The sequence below is a fragment of the Nipponia nippon genome, unplaced genomic scaffold (genome assembly GCF_047370975.1).
Source record: "Nipponia nippon isolate SJK-2023a ecotype South Korea unplaced genomic scaffold, ASM4737097v1 scaffold_1, whole genome shotgun sequence".
NCBI lineage: Eukaryota > Metazoa > Chordata > Aves > Pelecaniformes > Threskiornithidae > Nipponia > Nipponia nippon.
Window position 1 is genome coordinate 127,348,626 of NW_028262290.1, and position 22,505 is coordinate 127,371,130.

The following is a 22,505-nucleotide window of genomic DNA, read 5'->3' on the forward strand; positions in this document are numbered from 1 at the left end:
TTAATTGTTATTCCTATTATTAACCTTTGGGCTTGTGTATCCTCCACGGATTAATGATTATTCAATAACTGTGCTACAAGGTTGCACTTTCTAATAGCAATTAATAGAAGGGCGTACCACTGGTTAACTAGGAAAAGCATTGATGTATCAACTTCATGGTCTTGGTCTTGTTTCTGAGACGTGCAAAGGTGCCTGCTGGAATTGTACCTGTCAGTTCCCTGAGCTGAAAGAGGAAATCTGCCTCAAAGTCAAAACAAACAAAAAACGGAGATTGGGATGACATCCAGGGTCCCCTCTCTTCTCAGCCTCCCAGGGAATAAGAAACAGCCTCAGCTTTCAGGGAAACCTGCGCTCATTGCCAGGTTCACTCTCCAGGAACTCCACTTCCAAATCCTGCATCAGCGAAGATGGGAAAGAAGGTCTTAAAAACAAAAGAAGAGAGAAGTCCCTCCCCAAGGAGAAGTTACACGAATAAAGGCAATTCTCAAACTGCGTTTTTGAGGAGCACATGGTGCCAGGTGAAACACCAGCCGAGAGAACCGGGGCTGATGCGCGGCGGGACCCGGCCCCGCTCCCGGCCCCGACGGGGCAGCGGGGCTGCCGGGCGGCGGCGGCGGCGGGCGGGCAGCGACCCCGGGCGATGCCTGCCCTCACCGCGGGCACCCCCGTCCCGCAGGGGCCGCCAGCGCGGCCGCGGAGCCGCTGCCTCAGCTGCCTTAAATTGCTGGGGGCCGTGGGGCGCTGCCTGCCCGAAAGGGGCCGCCGCTGGGGCGCGGGGAGCGGCGGCGGGGGGCGGGCAGGGGGCGCGGGGGCAGGTGCGGGGAAAAAAGGAGCGGGGGAAGGATGGAGGGAAGGGGGAGAGCGGGGGAGCGGAGAGGGGGCCCGGGGCGCGGTGCCCGGGGAATGCACCGCGGGGGCGGGGGGGGTGCTGGCCCTTCTCGCAGGGCGGGGGGGGCGGCAGGGATGGGGGCACACACAAGGGCGCACACACACCCCCGGCACTTCCACCAAGTCAGCCCCACCGCCACGCGGGGCCGGGAGCGGGCGGGGAGGAGGGGACGCCTCACACACACACACACGTACACACACACACACCCACACGCAGCCGCCGCTCGGTCCCCCCCGCCGCCGCAGCCCCCCGCCGCCGCCGCGCAGGCAGGAGGCAGCCGGCGCGGAGCGGGCGGCGGCGCAGGGCGCGGAGCCCCCCCCCCCCGGCCGCAACCGGCCTCCCGCCGCCGCGCTGCCCCGACGGCACCGCCGCCCTCTCCCCGGGGGCAGCGCGCACCTCCCCGCCCGAAGGGGCCGTAGGAGGCAGCGGGCGGGGGGGGCGCGGGCTCACACGAGCACACGCACACACACAGACGCACACACAGACAGAGGCAGGGCTGCCCCACGCCGGTACCTTGCTGCCCTGGTGTTTTCCGTCCGGGCTCCTCCTCGCTGAGGCAGCTCGGGAGCGGAGCCGAGCGGGCGGGTGTGTGTGTGCGCGCGTGTGTGTGTGCGTGCGTGCATGCGTGTGTGTGCGTGTGTGTGTGTGTGTGTGTGTGCGCGTTTGCGAGAGCGAGCGAGCGAGAGCGAGAGCGACTCTCCCCCCTCCCCCTCCCCCTCCTCCTCCTCGCTCTCCTTCCTTTAAACGCCCACTCCTGATGGGTGAAAAGACAACTTGAACTTCAGTGCAATTAACTTCGCCGGCGCCTCGGAAGCCGGAGGTGTCGCCGGCCTCGCCCGCCGCGCTCCCATGAGTGAGTCGGTCCCCGCTCCTTCGGCGTCGCTCCTCGGGGACGGGGGGGGACGGGGCCGCGCCGGGGGCACCCGCCCTGGTGATTTTACCGAGGCCGGCGGTGCCGACCCGGGAGGGCGGGCGGGGGGGGAGACGCGGGGCGGGGGGGCTGCGCTTGGCGCTGCCGCTGCCGGAGCCTCCCGGCCGGCACGGGCTCACACCTGCCTGCCGCCGCGCCGCCGCCGGCCGCCGGCCCCGCTCCGCTCCCCTGCCCGCCGCCGCCTCACCCGCCACCGACACGGGGGGAGCGAGGGGGGGGGGGGGGCAGAGAAGAAAAAAAAGAAAAAACTAAAAGTTTGGCAAACTTCTTCCCCGGCCCCGCGCGCCTCCCGGCAGCGGCGGGCGCTGGGCGGCGGGGCGGCGGCACCCCCGACGGCGGGGGGCGCGGGGCGAAGCGGCGGGTCGGAGCCGGGGGGGGTGGGGGTGGTCGTGGGGTGGCGCTTCCGCGGGGCGCGGGGGTTGCGCGGGCGGCCAAGCGGCGGCGGCGGGGGATCGTCCCGCCGGGGGCGCCCCCGCGGCGGCGGGTGTCACGTCCGTCCCCCCCGGCCGCCCGCCGCACGACCCGGCGCTGCCGCTGTCACGGGGAGCGGTGCCAGGAACTCGCCTCTGTGCTCCAGGATTTTATGTTTGGTTTTTTTCCCGTTCCGTCTCCAACCCCGCCACCCGAGGTTTTGCTCAAACCGTCGTCCTTTTGTCGCCGTCTCCGCTCGCTGCCCGGGGGAGCGCTCCTGACAGGCACCTGCCCGGGCCGGAGTTTCCCTCTGCCAGTCCCCAGGCTTCTCTGACTGCGAGAGAAACTTCGCTAAAATGCAAGTTTGATGAAATACTTTGCACCAGCTCCTAAGCTGAAATGAGTTTAAACTGACGAAGGCTCTCTGCTGGTTTTAGTCAGTCCAACTGAGCGCAGTGCTTCTGTGAAAATAATTCACAAATTCAGATGCAGAGACTCCAGGGCGTATGATCTGGTAGTGCCCTTTCATTCTGGTCCGTGCGACTTGGGTGGGAGTTAGCAGCAGTCCCTTATATCTACTTTATATTATTTTGGTACAGTGCATTCGTATATTTGTCTGCTGTAGTCTGCTGGCAAACATTAGCATTCAAGCTTACATTTTTGACAAATGTGCAGACAGGAATAGCATGAATAGGCATCTTAAATATTAACAACCTAAGCATCTGTTGTGAAACAAATTTAATATATTTACTCTGTTTTTCTCACATTGTTAGAAAAGGTTACAATAAGTGTAAAATTTCAGCTGTAGTTAGCACAAGGAATGCTTGGATATTTCGCTATCTCTTCAAGCATTTAACACAATCACCAGATAGAAATGTGTCAAATCAGGCGCACTATTCAAAAACAACTTGAAACACTAAGCGTAGAGTGTAAAGATATGAATGTAGGATGTTCTCTGCAATTTGTGTCTTCTAATTACTCTGCAGCACTATTTGTAGAATTTGAGAGTGCTCTTTTCAGTCCCGTATTCTTATATGCTCTTTAATACATTTATACATACACTCATTTTCTAATTCATTTTCTATTTGAGATTGTTATTGCTATTACCTTGCTTTTCAAGTCAAAGCAATGGTTTGCACAGAAATGTGTAATAATGTAGAGTAGGTAACAAAACGAGCAGGCAGAAAATGCAATGTGTTCACGTAGAAGCGTGCATCTAAACAGATAGCACACACACATAATAAGGCAATGAAAGAGAAATTAAAATCACTGGCTAGTATGCTATGTATGCCCACTCTTGAATACAAACAGCCAGTGGAAAAGAAACAACTGACTCCAAGGAATTCCTCCGTCCCTGGAATCAAACCGTTCTGAGTAGAACAAGAGCATAGAAGAGTGAAGTCTCCAAAAAGACTGTAGAGTTATTTCAGGAATCAGTGCATTCCTTCCCTTTTTCCCACAAGTTCAAATATGTAATAAATAAGTCCTTTGTATGCAAAAGAGTTTACTGGAACAAAAAATATTTAAATGGAATGCTTTTTGTGTGTACACTTTGAAAAACTGGCCGTTTCCTTTCTATATTCACTGTTTTTAATACTTTAAATAGGAAAGTAACTCTCGCAGTTTCTCCTCTCCTGTTATTTCAGCGATACGCATGAATCCTAACCTGCTGCTGCGCACTCCCGAGAAAAGCACTGTAAAGCAGGCAGAGTCGATCTGTAACTCGCTCATGGGACATAGTGCTTTGGCAGAATGAGGAGCAGAGAGGGTCTGCCACGATAGCCCGAGCTTGTACGCAAGCAGGGCACCTTTTTGGTTTGCAGCGTAGGCCCAGCGGGTCAGCTGATGAGCACCTGCCCTCTGTTGCTGTGCTTCCCAAGGCAGGGCAGGCAGCGCCAGCCCTGCCTGCAGCCCTGCCTGCAGCCCTGCCAGCATCCCACGGGCACTGCCACGTTCAGTCCTGCCGGGAACGCGGGCACATCCACCCCTTCAACACAAAAACCTCTTTGGAGTAGGAAAGTCCTGAATAAGCACTAACTCATCCCACATTGCAGCTTTGGGATGGAGAGGGGTTTAAATGTGTGCGGCTGCCGTTTAGAAGGTGATCAGCTGAAGTCTGGTGTTCTTGGAAAAAAAAACCAAACCAAATCTTTTAGTTGTATCAACTACTCAGTTTTTGGAAGTATTGTCAGCTTTTTATTGTCACCTATTTTTTAATCTAAGCATTGTCAGATAAATTTGAAGTCCTTCTTAAGATTTCCAGCTGTATTTGAAAAAAAAAATCAAGATTACTCTATTAATAAAATAGCTTGTGATATATAGAAAAAATGTATTAAAAGTAGATTTCTGAATTAAAACTGGAGGAAATAAGACTTCTGAAATGTTTTAGTCATATTTCTAGGAACTACACTATTTTAACGTAGATACTACTGACACATTTTATTGCCTTCTTATACATAACTGCCATTGCTCTCTCTAGATATATTTAATATATATCCAATGAAGCCACAAACTTTCCTTCTACAACAGTTTAAACACATCTGGAACATTTTACTTTCTCATAATTTATGTTAATAGATGTAGAGTATATATACAATTTTCTCAGAAATCATTGCTTTTTCCAAAGGGGAATTTTTTTACTTTCAGTCAGGGAATATATTTATAAGAACAAAATAACTCAAAGTATAGGCAATTCTATATATCATTTTATTTTCTGTTATATTAGGCTGATTATATAAAGCTTTCATTTAGAGCGATGGGATGATGAAATTACAGAGGAGTGATTGGCTTTTGTTTTTTCAAATGGTTCAAGTTGAGGGCTGCAAAAATGAATGGTTTTGGTAAAGTTCTTTGAGTACGCAATATTTTTCATAGAATTCTGACAAATTAATTTAATAGAAAAGCCACAAGTCTCTTAGCATGGGAGGCTATATTTTCAGGTAAAATGGAAGTTCTGCTTTTGCCATTATAGGCTTCAGTAATCTGCTCCTCTTGTGGAATGAATACTTTCTACTTAAAGCTATCATGCACCTACTGTTTATTTACGCTGCATTAAACTGACAGCACGGCAATCAGAGGAAAAATATGACTTACTTCCCTGAAGTAAACACCAGTTTATAGGTTAGTGCATGTATTTATATTCCTGTCGCCACCAAATAATGGCTGTCTCCCTTTTAATATCTACCTGTGGTGTTACCCAGGGCAGCTGGAATGAGACAAAAAGGGGGAGGGGGGCAGGAAAAGAAAGTTTTGTTATCATTCCACTGCAAGAGGAACTTAGAGTGATAGAAAAGTGATTCGGTATTCCTTTCTGTGGCATACAGAAGCCAGTTTTAAAGACATAGTATTCAGTTTTACTCGGTGTATTTGAATTGCATCTCAAACAGGGAAAACAGAATTCCTTAACAGTGTTTGTCTATCCAAGTCACTGAAATTGTATATTCAGGCAACGGCAGATTAAGGGCAGAAGCATTTTATTAATAACTGAAAGCACATATGTGTGTGTGATGAAAAATGTTCTGCAAATCTGTCACTATGCAATCAAGTGCATTTTTTAAACTTTAGTTGTCACAAAGTTGCTACTGATTCTAAAAAAAAAAAAAAGTAAAACAGTTTGACGGTTAAAGAGTAACTTACAGTTCTTATTGCTTGTTATACTGAAATTTTGCAACTTTATAAAGTCCATGTCAGAAAACCCCATTGATGTTACTTTTAATCTTGGACTAATGCGTCCAAGTAGCTGGCTCTTGAACCAAAGATAACCACAGAGAGAATAACCCACAGTTTGCAGAAAGCTTCCCTAAATTCTCTGTCGGAGGATTCCATTAAAAACCTCTACCTGAGAGGTCCATTTTTTCTTCAGATTCTGAAATTATTACATTTAACATTAAGTAAGCTTGTATGTCAGTTCCCTTGTGAGTGGTGTCATGAACTCTCAACAGCCCCAACCACAACTTGTAACTGTTACTTCAGAAAGGATATACTACAATGTTCCCTTCAAAAATGTAGGTGTTTTTGAACATTTGCCATCCCGTGACATCTAAGTTTACCACAGTTATCACCAACGCTTTATTACTTACTTGATATCTGTATTGTTGCTTTGCAAATGTCGACTCTCTAATGGTTTCTGCACTGCATTGCTCTCAGTAGGTATAAATCTTGAAAGAGATTAATTTTAAAGAGACTTGCTTGTACCGTTCTTGTTCATGTGTTCTGATCTGGTCCTTGTGCCCTGTACCAGCTGTAATCTACCCTTAATCTGTGTAATCTGGTGCAGTGTAGTAGGAATAGCATAGTGATAGTAGCGTACTGTAGTAGAATGTAGTAACATACCTCAGGCACTGTCTGAATTGTAAATATCTCCTTTTAAACTTGCTGGGCCTGACTTTCCTCCCGTGCACACTGGTGTATCACTGCAGAGGTTGGTAGACCTTCATTTTTACAGTTCTTGTAGGGGATCAGTGTTCGGTGTTCAGACGAGCTGAGGGACACGCTAACACTTAGTATTCATGCCAAGGTCACCTTTTAGCTATTTATTTAGAATACCAGTACGCAGCGATCTCTTTGGAGATCAATTCTCCTGTGAGACTGCGTGCATTTGTGTATGCCGGGATCAGGATAGGCTGTAAGAAGGCTTCCTTTCACCGGAGCGCAGGCTAGCTCCTCTCTCTGAGCTGTTGTAATGCAGCTTTGGAAACACGTCTCCACAGCTGTAGGTTCACAAGAGTCAGCTCTCGCCACCTCGTGCTCTTCTGTTGTGAACTGCAGGTTAGATAGGCAGAAAAGTCTGCTCGCCTGCGGATGGACCTCAGTCACCCCAGCTGCACCTGGGTGCAGAACATCAGGATGGGCCACGTCTATCAGCTGTGTTGGCCTTGCATAACTCCCAGCGACTATCTGCTCTATCTCTTTCCCTTGGCACATTATGACATGATATGACCTGAGGAGATGAGGGAGGTGCTTCAAACCTCGAGTGCATCTCATCTTCCCAGGATCCTGCTCAGACAGGATTTATTTGGCCAGCAGCAATCATTTGTGTGTCGTTCCACTTGCTGCTCACTAGAAGAAGTGGTGATGCACTCAGATCATACATACCTGGAGGATTGTCTCGTAATCTTTTCTGGTGTCTGGAGTCCTGGTTCTGGTTTCAGCCCTGACAAAACTGTGTGATCTTGGGTAAATAACTGACCATGCCACGTTTGCAATCCTTAATGCTGTGAGCCTGATTTTGAAAATGCTCAGCACTTGCAACTTCATATGAAAGATAAGGAAGCTGCAGCACACAGTCCCTCTATAAATGCGGCCTTAATATGCCCGTGGTTTATTTACCGAGCTATAAAATTAGTAATATACATGTTTCATAGAACACTGAAGGATTAATTAATTCTTTATATTTGTAAATCAGTCTTAGAGTGGAAAACATTGTACAGCACAAGTGCAAAGAATTGCTGCTCTGAACTCAAACCCACATGCAAAGGTACAACAAAGGTATTTCCTTTTCAGTAACTGCGCTTAGAATATAAGTCTGTTTGTAACAGTCAGGTAATTAAAAACATTTGCAATGAACAGGAGAAAAATGCTAAATATCATACACGCCCTGTATTCCCAATTCTAATACATTAAATAAAAGACAGAAAGAGAGGAAGGGAGAGAGAGTGTGAGAGAGCGTGCGTGCACGCAAACTCACAGAAGGACTAAAGGCAAAAAATGAAGTGGCGAGAAATTGCAGAGTGAGTTTTAAAATGTTTATAATCAAAAATTAAATTAATGTTTTTGTGGCGAGACGTATTAGAAAGATTTGAAATCATTAACGCTTTTCATCATAGGTGGGCTTCCTTGATAAATGTAAGAAGTCTCAAGAATAATTAAAGGCATCTTAAAACTTAAAAAAGTTTTAGCTTCTAAGGATTCATTGCAATATAATAATACTGTATGCTTTTTAGTGTTACTTCTGCACTAGACATTTAATTACAGTCTTTGTGAGACATGTTACCTGTATAGTAACCAGTGCATAAAAAGAATGATATATACTTTTACATACAAGCTCTTGCTTGCCAGCTTTCTTTTTAAGATTATAGATTAAGATCTCCAATCCAGAATGTTCATGTCTTCAATGAAAACAACTTAATTTTACACAATTTTCGGGAGGAATGGGGCATTTGTTGTAACAGTATTTCTTCTGTAGTTACACTTCTTTTTGCAATAATCCTTGAACTGTTGGGGTTTTTTTCTGTGCAAGGCCCCAAACTCAGCGTTTCTTTGCATGTTCAAAGGATAGCTTTTAGAACACCAAACAAAAAAGCCTATTTAAGTTGTATATTGAGAAGTAAGATTAAAAAAAAACCCTGAGAGTAGTTTGGTAGTTTTTTCACATGTACAGTTTAATGTTTAGAGGAAATTTGGAGCTTGTCTTTCCCATTTAGATATTGAATACTGAAACACATAGTGGATAATGTAAATTTATGGGATTCGTAACTTCGTCCGCACATTGCTGTGGAAAAGTGAGTACGTTTGCAAGGAAGATCAGGTACATAAAATGAGAGTTTTTCTTTTGATACATTTGCAGATTCCTGTAATTGTGCAGCTTGTGAAAAGTGCTCCTCCACATACTGAACTTCCCACAGTTCCCCGTGTTTTGCACTGCGGTGGTTGCAGGACGAGGCATGATGGGAACCGCATCCAACCATTTTAGAGCAGAGCTTTTCAATCGATCACATGTATGTCCTCTTTCAGGTTTTGTTTTTCACTTCTTAACTAGCAGTATTGTGCAAGAACAGTACAATATTGGTGTTGAGCCCCTAGTGTCGGTATGCTTTGTAAGAAAATCTCACAGTAAAATCAATCAATCAAAATCAATCTCTGTCCCATTGACTGTATTTTATTGACTTTCTTTTTCTTTCCTTTTTTCTTCGCTTGACTCACTGAATACATAATCCTTTTGGCCATTCTTGAAGAATTTTGTTGTAATCTTTTTAAGATGAAGGATGTAATAATTTTATAATAACATTTTTATATTTGAAACTTGTGATTCCACTACTTTCTTTATTTGGATTGCACGTCCTATGAGAAACTGACTTCTGCATTGCCATTTAAAATGACAATTAGGATACTTATAGGTGCAGTTATTATTTTCTAAGCATTTCATAAGAATTTTCTAGATACCATGCAAGAAAATTGAACCAGTAGAATTTTTTTATATGTGTGGCATGACGACAGATATGCCTTGAGAAGCATTATACCATCTGATAAATTGCATTTTCAAGCAGTATTTCATATAGGTTCTGTCCCTTTAAAAATGCAGTCTCCTCTATTTGCCCTATTAATTGTTGATATGTTGCCATCCACGAGACAAAAATTAGAGCTGTAATTAAATAATCATGTGATGCTCCTTAGTGCCAGTGAGAGCAAACTCATTTTTCCAGGCCCTGATGGTCACTGATTATTGTATTACTACTGGCTTGCTTTATTTTTTTTTAATGGCTCTATATTGCTGGGTTACCTAACCACTGCCCTTCTTTTCAAAATTAAAGGAATTGAAGAACATTAAGTCACTTAATTGGCCAGTGGTCTACAGGGACACAAAGTAGTCATACCTTCTCTGCTTTTTGGTCACTCAATTGGTTCTACTGGGAGAACTACATCAGTGGTGTGGTTGCGTGCCATTTAATTTACACTGGTGTTTTGGCTGGGATGGATGCATATAGGGAATGCCAGGAGAATTACAAAAGGAGCAGGGTATTAAAATTCAGAAATGATTAAAATTGAAATAAAAGGATGCTGCTTCTTTGCCAGTACTCTGGCAGTCATAATGACACATAGAGATTAGTTTCCACCTTCATCTTTTCCTTCTTTCTCATTTCCTCTTGTTTATTGTTGACACATTTTCCTTATGTCTCTGCTTCTCAGCGCTTTTTTTCACTGTTACATATTCCTACTTTTTCTCTTTCCTTAAGCATGGAGAAGCTTACTTAACCTTATTATAACAATAACAGAATAGGTTATTAATATTTAATATGCACATGATTAAAATTTCTCTCTTAAACATAGGTCAGCTCTATTATTAACTGACATGTTATTTTTCATTAAAAAATTTTTATTCTGCCCTTACGGTTTCTCAAACACCCTTTACTTTGGTGGTGATTTAACACATAATGTTTAGAAAACTGTGTTAGGCTAGTGAAAAAAAAGAACTTACCAGTCATGGATAATCAATTATGCATGAATTCAGATATAACAGATGGAAACTGGTGAGTTAAAGTTTCTCTTTAGCTTCGTGATTTTTTTGTTTTGTTTTTGTGACACCTGTCTCTTATGTATAGATAAACATCTAACATAGCATACTGCTTTTCATGCATCTTTGTGTTTTTTGCTTTTTGGGTTTGGGCTTTTTTTGTTTCTTTTTGGTTTTGTCGGTGTGGCATAAACTTATTTTCCCCTGTTTCTAATTTACTATTTTTAATTTGTTTGTCTGCTAGCATTTCTGTGCTGCCTTCCTTTTCTAGGGCTAAATTGTCCTGTGATGAAGCCAGCATTTAATCTTCTAATAAATTATACAACATCATTTAACCTTAAAATTATGTCAGCACGATATTTTAAATTGTATGAGTTCACTTCTGCCTTCAGCTGCTCATGGCCTATAGTCTTGTGACATTAAAGCAACAGGGTAGACTCTGGCCGTGCATATGTATTCATATATGCGTATACACACATTCTTGTGATTGTGATACTTATATAGGCGTTCCCTCCAAAGGCATTAATTAAATTTCTTTCAATCATTTGACAATGAAGCAGATTGCTTTACTGCTTTTTATTAAAAAGTTCAGTATGGACTGGGCATAATATTCCTTTTGGTCATAGAAAGATTTTCACAGACCTAAATCAAGCAAAAAAGACAATAACGATATGCCCACAGCACCAACCAATGGGCATTAAGTAAAAGAAGAACTAAATATGTTTTCTTTCTCTTTACACACACACACAAAAAAAAAAATCTGAAAGAGCTTTAAGCATGTGCTTTCTAAACAGGTTTTTTGTGTAGTTCATTCATGGCACTGTATTAGGGGTTTCTTGTATTTGAAGGTGTCCCGTGTTTCAGAAACACGGGGGTAAGTTGATTTGGACATTACTTTTCTATGACTGCAATAATTTGGAGCATTTCTTCACCTGGCTCCACCTACCTTTGAAGCGGCACATTTTCAGCTGTGGTGCAAAGAGATTTTCCATCTGTATACCTATAAAAGAAAAATGAGTTGAGAGAATGCACCGCATCTTTTTCATGAGCAGAATATTTCAAAATTTCTCATGAGCATCTTACCAACATTTCTGAAGAAAAAACATCTAATACAGGAAGGAGTTTGTAGGATAACCTGCCAGAAACAAATTATATAGAAGAGATCCTAAGGAAATGAACACAGACGCTGCGAAAATAATTAGTTTTGAATGTTATTTCTTCTATCACAGCCGAAGCTCTGCTAGGAAACTTCATGTGCGTGCCTCAGTTTCTTCTTACTTAGCTATTCTTATGTCAACATAAAATACAAACTTTTCCCCCAAATTTTTGTATTTAATTCAGGAACTAATTTTTACACACTTATTCAGGCATTTCCTTCTAGTGCTTACATGAGTATAAATGAACTACCGTAACTATTAACCTCATTTTGCCCTAAAAATATTGTATTCTAGTGGGTTCCCAACTGCTGCTCTCTATTTCAGTTTGTTTCCATTGTAGCCACTTAGCAGGAAATCTAGAAATGTAGTTGTTTTAGCAAATAAATGCATTAAATGCTTGCCTATATTTTTGTTAATTTCTCCTTTTTTGCTGTTTTTCTAAATCAGGACAAGTATTTTGAACATTTACAGGGTGCTTGGAGTAACATTTTGAAGTGACTTGTTTTTGCCTTGTGTTGTTTGCATTTAAACTAAGCATACTCTGACACACGTATGAATGACCTTTATCTTAGTGACGCTGCATATGCTAAACCTTTTTTATGTTAGTGCCTGAATATTAACAGGTACCTTGTTCCTTAAAACAATTGTGAATATTAGCAGCTAATTGTTCCTGAAAAGAACTGTGAAAAACTCATTCATTTAGTCTTTGTTATTGTGGAATCATCTGAGTTTGAGATTGGAACGAGCCCTAGAATAAAAAGTGAATTCGGCCAAAACCACCAACTTTCAATTTGTTTTACACCAAAACCACACATTTTGCATGTATTTTATGTACAATGAATATTGACTCCTGTCAAGTTTGGCCGTAATTAGATGCACACTTTTACTTAAAAGGTTTTGAACCTTAGAAAAAGTGTAGCAGAACCTGGGCAGAGTTCTGAGTTAACAATGAAACTGGAAACAGGACATTTCATGTGGTTTTGGGTTTCATAATGAAAGTTTGACATAGTTCAAGTCATCAATCAGTTCTAACCATTTCCTTAGACTTAAACTCTTCCATGTTTTCAATTTTTATCAGTAGATTTTATTCATACTATCAGGTCAAAGAAAAAGATGATCGCTTGTCCTGTTGAAGTATTCCTATGTAACAAGTCACTGCAGTTTGAGCTGAACAGCATGAGCATCTCAGCTCTAGATAATAATGCTTGAATAATCCGTCTGTAGTGCTAACCGCAATGGTTCAGACTGTTCTCTAATATAATGTGGAGCTTTGCCTGGGCTGTGTGAAACTCATCCTTACCCAGAATTGTTGGATTAAACTTCTGTATTCCTAAAAGCATCCTTTTTTTGATTGGGAGAGAAATGCAGTGGTTGAAAGAAGTCAGGAAAGGGAAGAGAAGCAGAATCAGTCAACAACATTGCAAAACATTTTGGAGATAACTTGGTGTTACTTTGCTTTTAACAAGTAAAAATAACTGGAGCTCTACTGATTTGTATGTCTGGGTATCATGGTTTACATACTATTAAATTAATAGAGCTTCTATTTAGACACATCCCTAAAGTAACTGCTTATCAACCGACTCTTCTTTCAGGTAACAATTATATGCCTGTCTCATGCCTAGGAGTTACCTAGTGCTGTGATGATTAGGGTTTTAACAGGAACCACTCTTTTTTCATCTCCCCATTTAACGTCTTCACATGATAGGCCTAAAAATTATACCTCTGGGGAGAAAACTGTGAAAGTAGTGACCTGCTGAGCTTACACTTATGACATAGGTAACTTGGCTGATCCTAAGATGCCAGCTTTCCTCCTTTCTTCCAGCTGCCTAATTGCATTAAATATTATTATATAAAGTTTTATTACATTTTTTTTGTTTGTTCTTTTTTGTGGAAGCAGTTGGCTGTAGCTGCCACATGGAAATTATGAGCATGACTCAACAAGGATCTAGTCTACTGTTACGGATGGAAGAGGATATGGTCCACAAAATGCTTTTAAGTTGAAGCTTTTTATTTGAAGTAGTTTTGAAATCCATAGTCATAAAAGTATTGACTTATATTAAATAACATATAGATAGCGTTTGTGGAAGTTGCAATGCTGATATACTTAGGAAGTGAACTCAGCTTGTCCACATAGCAGGTAGAGACTGTGCAACTACAGAGTAAGATTTATGATTAATCCATTAATATTCATTGCTGTGATCTTTTATGGGAAAGTGGACACCTGTCTATTACAATTTCAACCAGCTAGGATTTCTTATGGAAGCCAAAGGTGAAAGACTCTCTGTTCTCATTAGCGGTCATGTTCACCCTTCACCGCATCATGCCGAACAGTTTTGTGAGGTTTTGCTCCAAAATTTTCTTCCAGCATTTTGCCTCTCTGTGACTCGTTTGGCACCAAGGGGCAAACTGAAATGACTGTCAGGGCCATATCAGCAAGTGTGTGTATTTACTTCAGTTGTACAAGCATCTTAATCAAAATAGATGTATAGCTATGAAAGGGATTTACGCAAAATGGTGCGGTCGTTTGACTAAAAGTAACTTGTTTCATCCAAAACCACATTTTGTATTTTCTTATTCAACTCTATTTTTAAAAGAAGATTCCGTGATTGAAATACACTGCAGAAAATGTTTGCAGGAGTAAACGAGCCTCGTCACAGAGGCAATCAATAGGGAGATGTCTGTTTGTATATGATTTTACATATCTGCAAGCTAGCTGAGACATCCAACTACAAAATACTGCACCATGGGACACTGTGTAGATACCTGATACTTTCCAAGGGATTTGGGGTCCGTAAACTAATGAATGCGCTACATGTAGCCATATATGTAGGTTTTTCACCTCTGACGAATATGGTAAGGATTTACTTCACTTAATAAGCAATTAAGTGCAGTTCAATACAGCTGACTATTGTAAGTTAAATATTCATTTTACGTAACTGTTTCAGGACATCGTGTGTGAGAGAACACAAACGAGCAGAAATTGCTCATGCAAAATGTGAGAGGGGACGACAGCTTGTGTGCGATGCCTTTCAGTGCTATGAATTTCATTTCATAGCACTTTTGCTTTTTGACAGGCATCCTATCCAGGCTGGCGCAGGTTGCAGTCAAAAAAATCTAGGTTGGTATGTAACTTTTGAGTTCAGCGTGGGGGATGCCGCAGAATGCTGTGATTCACATCGGTGCGCATCGGATTCTTGGGTCGTATGTAAATCAAGATTGCCGCAGTCAGGTTGGTTAAAGTGTTTGTGCGGTGTCAGGCAAGTAGTGTCGTTCAGGGCAAAACGGAGGGGAAGTCAGTCTGAGGAGACTGAAAAACAACTTCAGAGGTGCAAAACTTGTAGGGCCGCAGGACTGTGTCCGCACCGCAGCGGTGGCTGTGCTGCGGCTTGCACAGCTAGATGTGGGAAAGGACAGTAGGGCGCATCCTTCCCCTTAACCCACACTTCTGTCTAACCCATGCAGCAATTAGGCACAAGCCCACCAGGGAGCCATCCACCTTTTGGCCATAGATGTTTACCTTCAGAAAGCCATGGGTTAGTATTTTCATTGCCTTGCTGTCCAGCAGCTACTGTTAGCTGTAGACATGGAGGCATCACCCCTTGCAGCGGGGAAAGCGCATTCAAATCCCCACGGAAGTGAGTTTCCTCACAGTCCCGCTGCACAGCTCTGCATCAGCTCCAGCACGGGCTGGTGCTTACGAGTCACCCAAATGGCCGCAGAGTTGTCAGAAGTACGCATGTATAAAACCCAATCAGCCTGATCTCCCCAAAGAAATCTGATAAAAGACAATACACAGCCATGCTGGTTTTGCTCTGCTGCCAGGTCATTTCTGTTTGCGTTGCACAAGAGCCAAGCCTCAAGATTTGGGCCCGTATTTCCTAATTTATTTTGAACAAGAAAAGATTGGAATAGAGACCTTAGGAGGCACCGAGGCAGCATGCCACACTGGAGAATTTGTTTTGTTATGCGGCTACTGAGACTGCTGCTCGAGAGTTAATTCGCCATGGGGTTGAAAAAACACAGCCCAACTTTTAAAGTATTTGTCTTATTTCAACACAGCCTAGTGCAAAATGCATTTATATATCATAAACACAGTGCAACAACTTTATTAAGGATTAATAAGCTTTATTAAGCACATATTTGTCTGCTGTATGTTGACTAGAAGCTATGAAAAATGTGATGTTACTATTGCCACATGTTTAAATGATTGCCTGCATATGTATCCATGACAATATCTATTCATCTTCTGTTCTTTATATATGTTTTTATTATAAATATCTTTATTCTAGTGGAACATTTTAATATCAAAGTTGACACAGTGAAGTGCAAATTGGAATAGGTCAAATGAAAATCAGATACCTGTATCTTGAATTTGTTCCAAGTAGTTTGGTATTGATAAGAGAAATCTGATTGTTTTCTCTATGTCAAGACGTAGCAGCCTTCAGTAATTCGTGCTTTCTAGTCAAAGCAAGGGTTCCACGCTCAGCCTTCCAAGTCTGTAGTAAATACTTTACCAGGCGTAAGTGATGTACGGAAATGAGATTAATCCATGTTGTAGGGAGTTTATAAGGTTTAGTACATATATGCAGTTTCAAGAAGAGCGTTATTTTCCATAATCATTTATCTCAAGCATAGGAAGCATATGCATGATTATATAATTAACAGAATATTTGTTTGTCAGTGTTTGGTTAGTGTGCATAATAATATCATTATTAGGCCTTCTGTGCTCCTGTATTATCAGATTGTTATCTCTCTGCTCCTTTAATTCACTGTCTCTGCTTTTTAGATTAATCACTTTGTTTTAATCTGAACATTTTAAGGGTTTTTTGACCATGAAGGGAATGGTTTGTGAACACCAAAGCAAAAGTTATTTTAGAACAGATCTTAATCTTTTTGGTTTGGTTTGGTTTGGGTTTTTTGTTATTGTCATATCTGGTAATCATTTTTATAAGGTGGTGTTTTAGTCCCAAATCTTGTTCCAAATCATATTTTCAAATATCTATCTGCTCCATTCTAATCAGTTCTGCATCTCTCAAATTATCTTCACTGCCCTTTTCCTCCATCATACTGCAGGCAGCATACTGCCAGCTGAAACTCTCTCATCCTTCATGATTTTCTTCTTTAGTGGTCAGTCTTGCTCACTGCTGAAGTTTACTGTATCAGGCTATCCTGAAAAGGATGAAAAATGATAATGTTGGTATTTTCCATTGTGCCCGCAAAGTTTGAACTCAACTAGTTAACACCGTTTTTCCTCCAAGTACTCAAACATATCGGGAAATAATTATTCTCTCTTTTTTAATCTTTTTTTTTTTTAGAGGGACTGAATAATACTCAATCTATTTTGTTGGAAAAAGATTGGTTTCTAAATAAACAACCCGCTAGACAGTTATCCCTTGATCATATGTTACGGAAGATGTCATCTACATTTTCCCTTGTTTTTCTTTGTGAAACATGTTTGTTTTTTTCCCTTTTCAGCACTCTCGGTCACAATCTTAGTAACCCTTTTCAGGACATGCAACATATGTACAACTTTTCGTGTTTCCTATGTATGCCACCTCCACTTGCTCCGCTTTGAATATTAGTATTATGTAAGGGTGTATTCATTTTCGAGCGTTGCATTTCTTTGCTTCTGAGATTATAATCTATTTTGTGCATTGCTGAATATGATAAATATTTCATGTATTTCACCCTATTACCATTTTCTTTTTCCTGCCTGCCCTGTATGCTGTTTGTGCTTATTTCGGTAAACGTCAGCTTGGTTCTTTACCTAGTCTTGATGCATTCCCCTTGTTTTATAGTAAGTAATATATGAGTAGTGATAATTCTGCTCTTCATAGATTTATTGATTCGCCTTTTCTTTGTTCAGAGGCTATGCTATTTTGTGTATTACAGAACTGGTATTAGTCTCCCCACTTGCCTACTTTTGCTGCTGCTTCAAGTTTGTATGTGCAGTTCGGTATGAGGTTTTTATCGTTTGTTTGGTTTTTTTTTTTTTAAAGTTACTATCCTAAACGTTTTGGCTATGTATCTGCCCATGCAATAATTCATGTTTTCTTTGGCTGATGATGCAACATCATAGACTTTTAGAAACAGTATATTCAAATAGTATGCATTTTATCAATAAAGAAGTTTAATTTTTCTCTTATCTCGTAGCTTGTACAAACTTGTTGCTTTCAAGTTTGGCTAGTTGGGTTACTTTTTTTCCAAGTGCATTGTGGGAAAAAGTTATGTCTGTCTCACAGTTATTTATTTTGTCAATACGTTACCACCTTTTACTTTTCACCTTTTACCAGTGGCTTTTGGTCCCGGTCTGCAGACATGATACAGAGAGAGTTTTGTACCGTCCCGCATCGTGGTGGGGCTGTAGTATTTCGCCGCTGTGCGCACGGAGTGATTTATTACTGTTACCTAGGGTGTGTTGGTGGATGATTTGGCTGGCCACGGCACCCCACCGCCTCACCCTCGTCGTGTGGCTGATGCCCTCCACTGAACGGTGACACGCTCACCCAACCCTTGCCGCCTTCTAACGTGCCTGCTGCTTTTCTTTCACCTCACTCGGTACCAAGGGGACACACGCACTTCTCTCTCCCCGGGCGCCCCGCCGCCTCCCCGGGGGCTGCCCCCGCGCCGCGCCCCCACCTGCGGGGGCGCGGGGCCGAGCGCCCCGGCCGCCCCCCTCTCCTCGCCGGGCGCGGAAACCCCGCTCCGCTCCGCTCCGCTCCGCCCCGCATCGCAGCGCGCTGCCGCCGCCGTTGTGCACCTGCCCGCCGCGGCCCGGCCCGCGCAGCCTCCGCGCAGAGGGGCGGGGGCTGCGCTGGCGCGGCGCCGGCAGGATATTGTTCAGCCTTCACCCCCGCCCCTCCTCCTCCTCCTCCTCTTCTCCCCCCTCCACGTTCCCCCCACCCCACGCTCCCGCCGGCTCGCCCCCTCCGCCGCAGGCCCCCATCTGCCATGTGCCTGCCTGCCTGCCTGCCTGCGCGGCCGGCGCTGCCCGCGCGGGGCGGCGGGCATTGTGCGCGGCGCAGGCAGGGCCGCCTCACCCGCACCCAGCTGCCTGCAAATTCGTGCGCGCCCGGAAGCCGCACGCCCTCTTCCCCCGGCCCCCCCCGCTCACCTACCGGCGGCGGCGGCCGCCCCCCGGCCCGGCCCGGCCCGGCGCCCCCTCCCCTCCCCTCACTGCGGTCCCCCTTTGCCACCTCTCTTCTCCCGAACCCCCCCTCTCCGCCGGCTCCCCTCCCCCACGCCTCTCTCCTTCACCACCACCTCCTCCTCCTCCTCTGCCACTTTCTCTCTCTCTCTCCCAGGACGCGTCGGATGATCCGGGGCCGCCGGGGAAGGGCTCCGGGCAGCAGCAGGGAGGCTGCGTCCTCCTCCCGTCTCGGGCTGTAAAAAAAAAAAAAAAAAAAAAAAAAAAAAAAAAAAAGCCGGTGGCCTCGGTGTTATTTTGTATTAAAATGAGGAGGAGGAAGAAGAAGCAGCGGCGGCAGCGGCAGCGAGCGGTAGCGGAGAGGAGGAGAGGAGGCTCTGAGCAGGGGACGGCGGCGGCAGCAGCAGGAGGAGGAGTAGTGATGAGTCAACTAATAATTTAATGGGGACAGAAACAGAGAGGGGGGGAGAGAGAGAGGAGGGGGGGAGAGAGCAGAGCGAGGCAGCTCCGTCCGGGGACACACACACATACACACACACATACATATAGCCATGTAACATCCAGCAACAACCACCAAACCGGCCTAAATAACAACCATACTCAGCCAGCCAGGGGAAACGAGAATTTAAAAAGAAAAAAAAAAAAAAGAGACAAAAAAACAAAGCCTACCATTATTATTCTTTTTCAATTATTATTGTTTTTTTGCTGGCTTGGTTTTTGTTGTTGTTGGCTTTTTGCAACCTTTCTATTTTATATTTTTTACCCCTTCTTGTGAGTAACTCTTCTCGGAGTTCCCAGATTTTCTTCTTTTTTTTTTTTTTTTTCTTTTCCTTTGCAGAAGCAGAACCAGGTTTTGGTTGTTTTTTGGTTGGTTTTTTTTTTTTTTTTTTAATAGAGAGGGTTGGGTTTTTTTTTTTCTCAATTCTAATTTCTCCCGGTTTTGGACTCGGAGGGAGTGAAACCTCGTCACTTTTTGTAGTGGTGGTGGTGTGCCTTGTTGTGTGTGTTTCCTTCCTCCCCTCTGTTCTTTTTCTCCCTCCCCTCCTCTCTCGCTCCCTCTCTCCCCCCTCACTCGCACAACAGCCCCCGGTAAATGAGAGGAGACAGGTCCTCTCTGCCTTTTTTTTTTTTTTTTTTTTCTTCTCCTCTCCTCCCCGGACCGCAAAGGCGAGATTAAAAGTGGCGTTTTAGTGCCTTTTCCTGCAATTTTCTCTACACTTTTTTTTTTTTTTTTATCTCCAGTAGCGATCTCTGGGGCTGAGGTTTCCGCAGAAAGTTTGGGGGCTGTTACGGTGTGTATTTTTGCGGAGGGGGAGGGGAGCGGGCTCCTTCTGTGTGTGCTGCTCCTCTGGGTGCCTATTGGAGAATAATAGTGTAAGTGACAACCTAGAAGTAGACTTTCTGCTCTTCACACTGGATAGAAAAGCTGCCTTTTTTTTTCCTTTGCCTTTTTTTTTTTTTTTAAATAACCCCCTTTCTCACTTGCTCCTGTACGCATTGGTTTTATTTTTGAAAGGATAGCTAGACTTAAGTCACCCTCCACCTCAATTTAAACCTTCTACTTTATTATTTTTTTATTATTATTATTATGAATTCCTCGTTTTGAGCGTTACACTTGTCTGATCAATTTGATCTTCAGCTCCTTCTTCCGTTGCTAAACCTCGAAAACTGGCGCTCTCAAAAGATATTTAATCTGTATTTTTTGTCCATTGCCATTTTTGCTCATGGCTACTCTGTTTCTCGCTATCTATTTTTGCCCCTCCCCGCCTAGAGGAAAATAGCAACACGAAAAAAAGAGAAAATAAGAGAATATTAGGGGAAGTAGTCCTCAGCTCCGCTGCCCCCCCTTTCCCCCCCTCCAAAAAGGGGGGGGCCTAGAAAACATCAGTCTTGAACTTCTTCCTCTTCAAGAGCTCGGGCTGCAAAGGAAACCTCCTTTGTTTTTGTTATTTATATGCTGTCAAGTTTTGAAGTGGTGAGTTTCGGGTCGGTTTTGCTAATTTCACTCAGAAAACTGCAGTGTTTCTGTTTCTAGATAAGTACTTTGCTTCTTTGTCTCTTTAAAAGGTCACAGGGAAAGCTTGGCCTGGATTGTGAGAGCCATATGGAACGGATAAGTGCGGAGCCTCTCTCAAATGTGATTATGGGTTTTTATGGGGGAGGGAGGGAAGAGGAGGGGAAAGGCATGGGGAGGGGGCTGATTCAGGAGGAGAGAAAGAAATAATATAATACCGGCGGCGTTACATCGCGACAAAAGGAGATACCGCACCGACTCCCATTCAGAAATTGCGCGGTGTGCCCGTACGTGTACGCTGTCTCTGGGAAACTGTGCCTTGAAATTGTGCTCTTCTCTTAGTGCCTGTGATGAAAACTTGTAGTTGTGAAAGATGCCTAAATGCGAAAGCCGGGGAAACTCTTGGCCTGGAACCGGCGGAGATGATAGTTCTTCCCTGCAACCCTCTCCCTGGGCAGGCCACGCTGGTTGTTGCTCATCACTATTCCAAACTGAGGTTTCAGTGAACTTTAGCCTTGGGCATGGAGTTTAAATGAGTAAATTAGGTGTTTTATGTGCATGTAATTTTGCTTTGTAACATAAAGCTTTTTACAAGATGACTAAGCGGTGAAAGGATGCCGATGGGTGGGTATTCTCAGGCCAAGCGAAAATGACCCATTTGGTGTTTTGGTTGTAGTCAGTGTATTAACTAAACTGCGATCTATCACTTTTATTCACTGTACATGATGTAGTGCGATTCTGACTCATGATGACTAGATACTTTTTGTAGCAAAGAACCTCGGTGCCTTAGAGTGCTTCTGAAGTTGCCAAAAGTGACAAGGATTTTCTTGTTTCAGCCTTTTTTTTCTTTTTTAACTCTCCCCCCTTTTTTTTTTTCTTTTTTGTTAATCCTCTTATTCTTGAGAAAGACCAGTCTCGGAGAAGCAGTGCTATAGTATGTTAGCATCGTGAGAAACATCGGAAGATGTTAATGGTTTGAGTCTGTAATTCTTTGCTTAGACTGCAGTTAACACAGTTAAAAAAAAAATCTTTTCGACAAGTGGCTAAAATAGGCACGTTTACCATTAATGAGACACACGACCTAAAACAGATGGGATCAAGATGAATGGTAAACCTTAGCCTGTCACCTTACAGCATAAGGAAAAATAACAATTTTCTGAACTTTAGCTATTCACTGGCATTCTTGAGGTTGCTTGTAAACGTTCAGATTAATATATTACCTTTCTTCAGTGTATCGGGAAAAGCAGCACGGTGTTCAAACAAGAAAAAAACAGTTTACAGAATTGTCATTGTCATATATACCAACGCCACAGAAGTATATAAAAAAAAATCCCAAGATGTTTAGGCTTTAATAGCTTTGCTATGAAATGTGCAGAAAATGTATTGAATTACTAGGCAACTGAAAGAAAGTAGCAATTATCAGATTCACGCCAGTCTTTCTAAATATGATTTCCCCAGTATTAGTATTTGTACTTGCTAATGTAAATACTGGTTCATAAATTAATGTCTAGTCACCTGTCCTTAGTGATTATATTATATACATAACATAATTGTCAGTGTAGTCACACCTTTCTCAGTCAGAGAAAGGTAGGGTAAAATACCTAACAATCACAACAGTATTGATGAATGAAATCATAACCAGAAAGATGTCTCTGGTCTCAGCAACTGATTTTTTTTTTTTTTTAATATGCTTGGCAAAATAGATTCTGATGAGTGACAAAAATCC

General features: G+C 43.3%; 1 protein-coding gene and 1 long non-coding RNA gene across 7 annotated transcripts in view; one reads left to right on the forward strand and one right to left on the reverse strand.

Moving 5' to 3' along the window:
- Nucleotides 1–385: 385 nt before the first annotated feature.
- SATB1 (SATB homeobox 1) overlaps nt 386–22,505 on the forward strand; it is a 95,171-nt gene continuing 73,051 nt past the window's right edge. The window contains exons 1-2 of one of the 6 annotated variants that reach the window (XM_087771767.1): nt 1,649–1,742; nt 8,797–8,947. The gene's annotated coding sequence lies outside the window, so the exon portion shown is untranslated. Of the gene's footprint in view, nt 519–1,607; nt 1,743–8,796; nt 8,948–20,609; nt 20,741–20,832; nt 20,903–22,505 lie in introns of those variants that run through there. The other 5 variants (XM_087771758.1, XM_087771775.1, XM_087771740.1 and 2 more) reach the window with 5 other exon arrangements.
- On the reverse strand, nt 15,769–19,576 carry LOC148057608 (uncharacterized). The gene is made up of 4 exons (XR_015707795.1): nt 19,435–19,576; nt 18,882–19,001; nt 17,902–18,026; nt 15,769–16,787 (listed from the first exon to the last, which is right to left on the reverse strand). It is a non-coding gene; the product is annotated as an uncharacterized LOC148057608 (long non-coding RNA).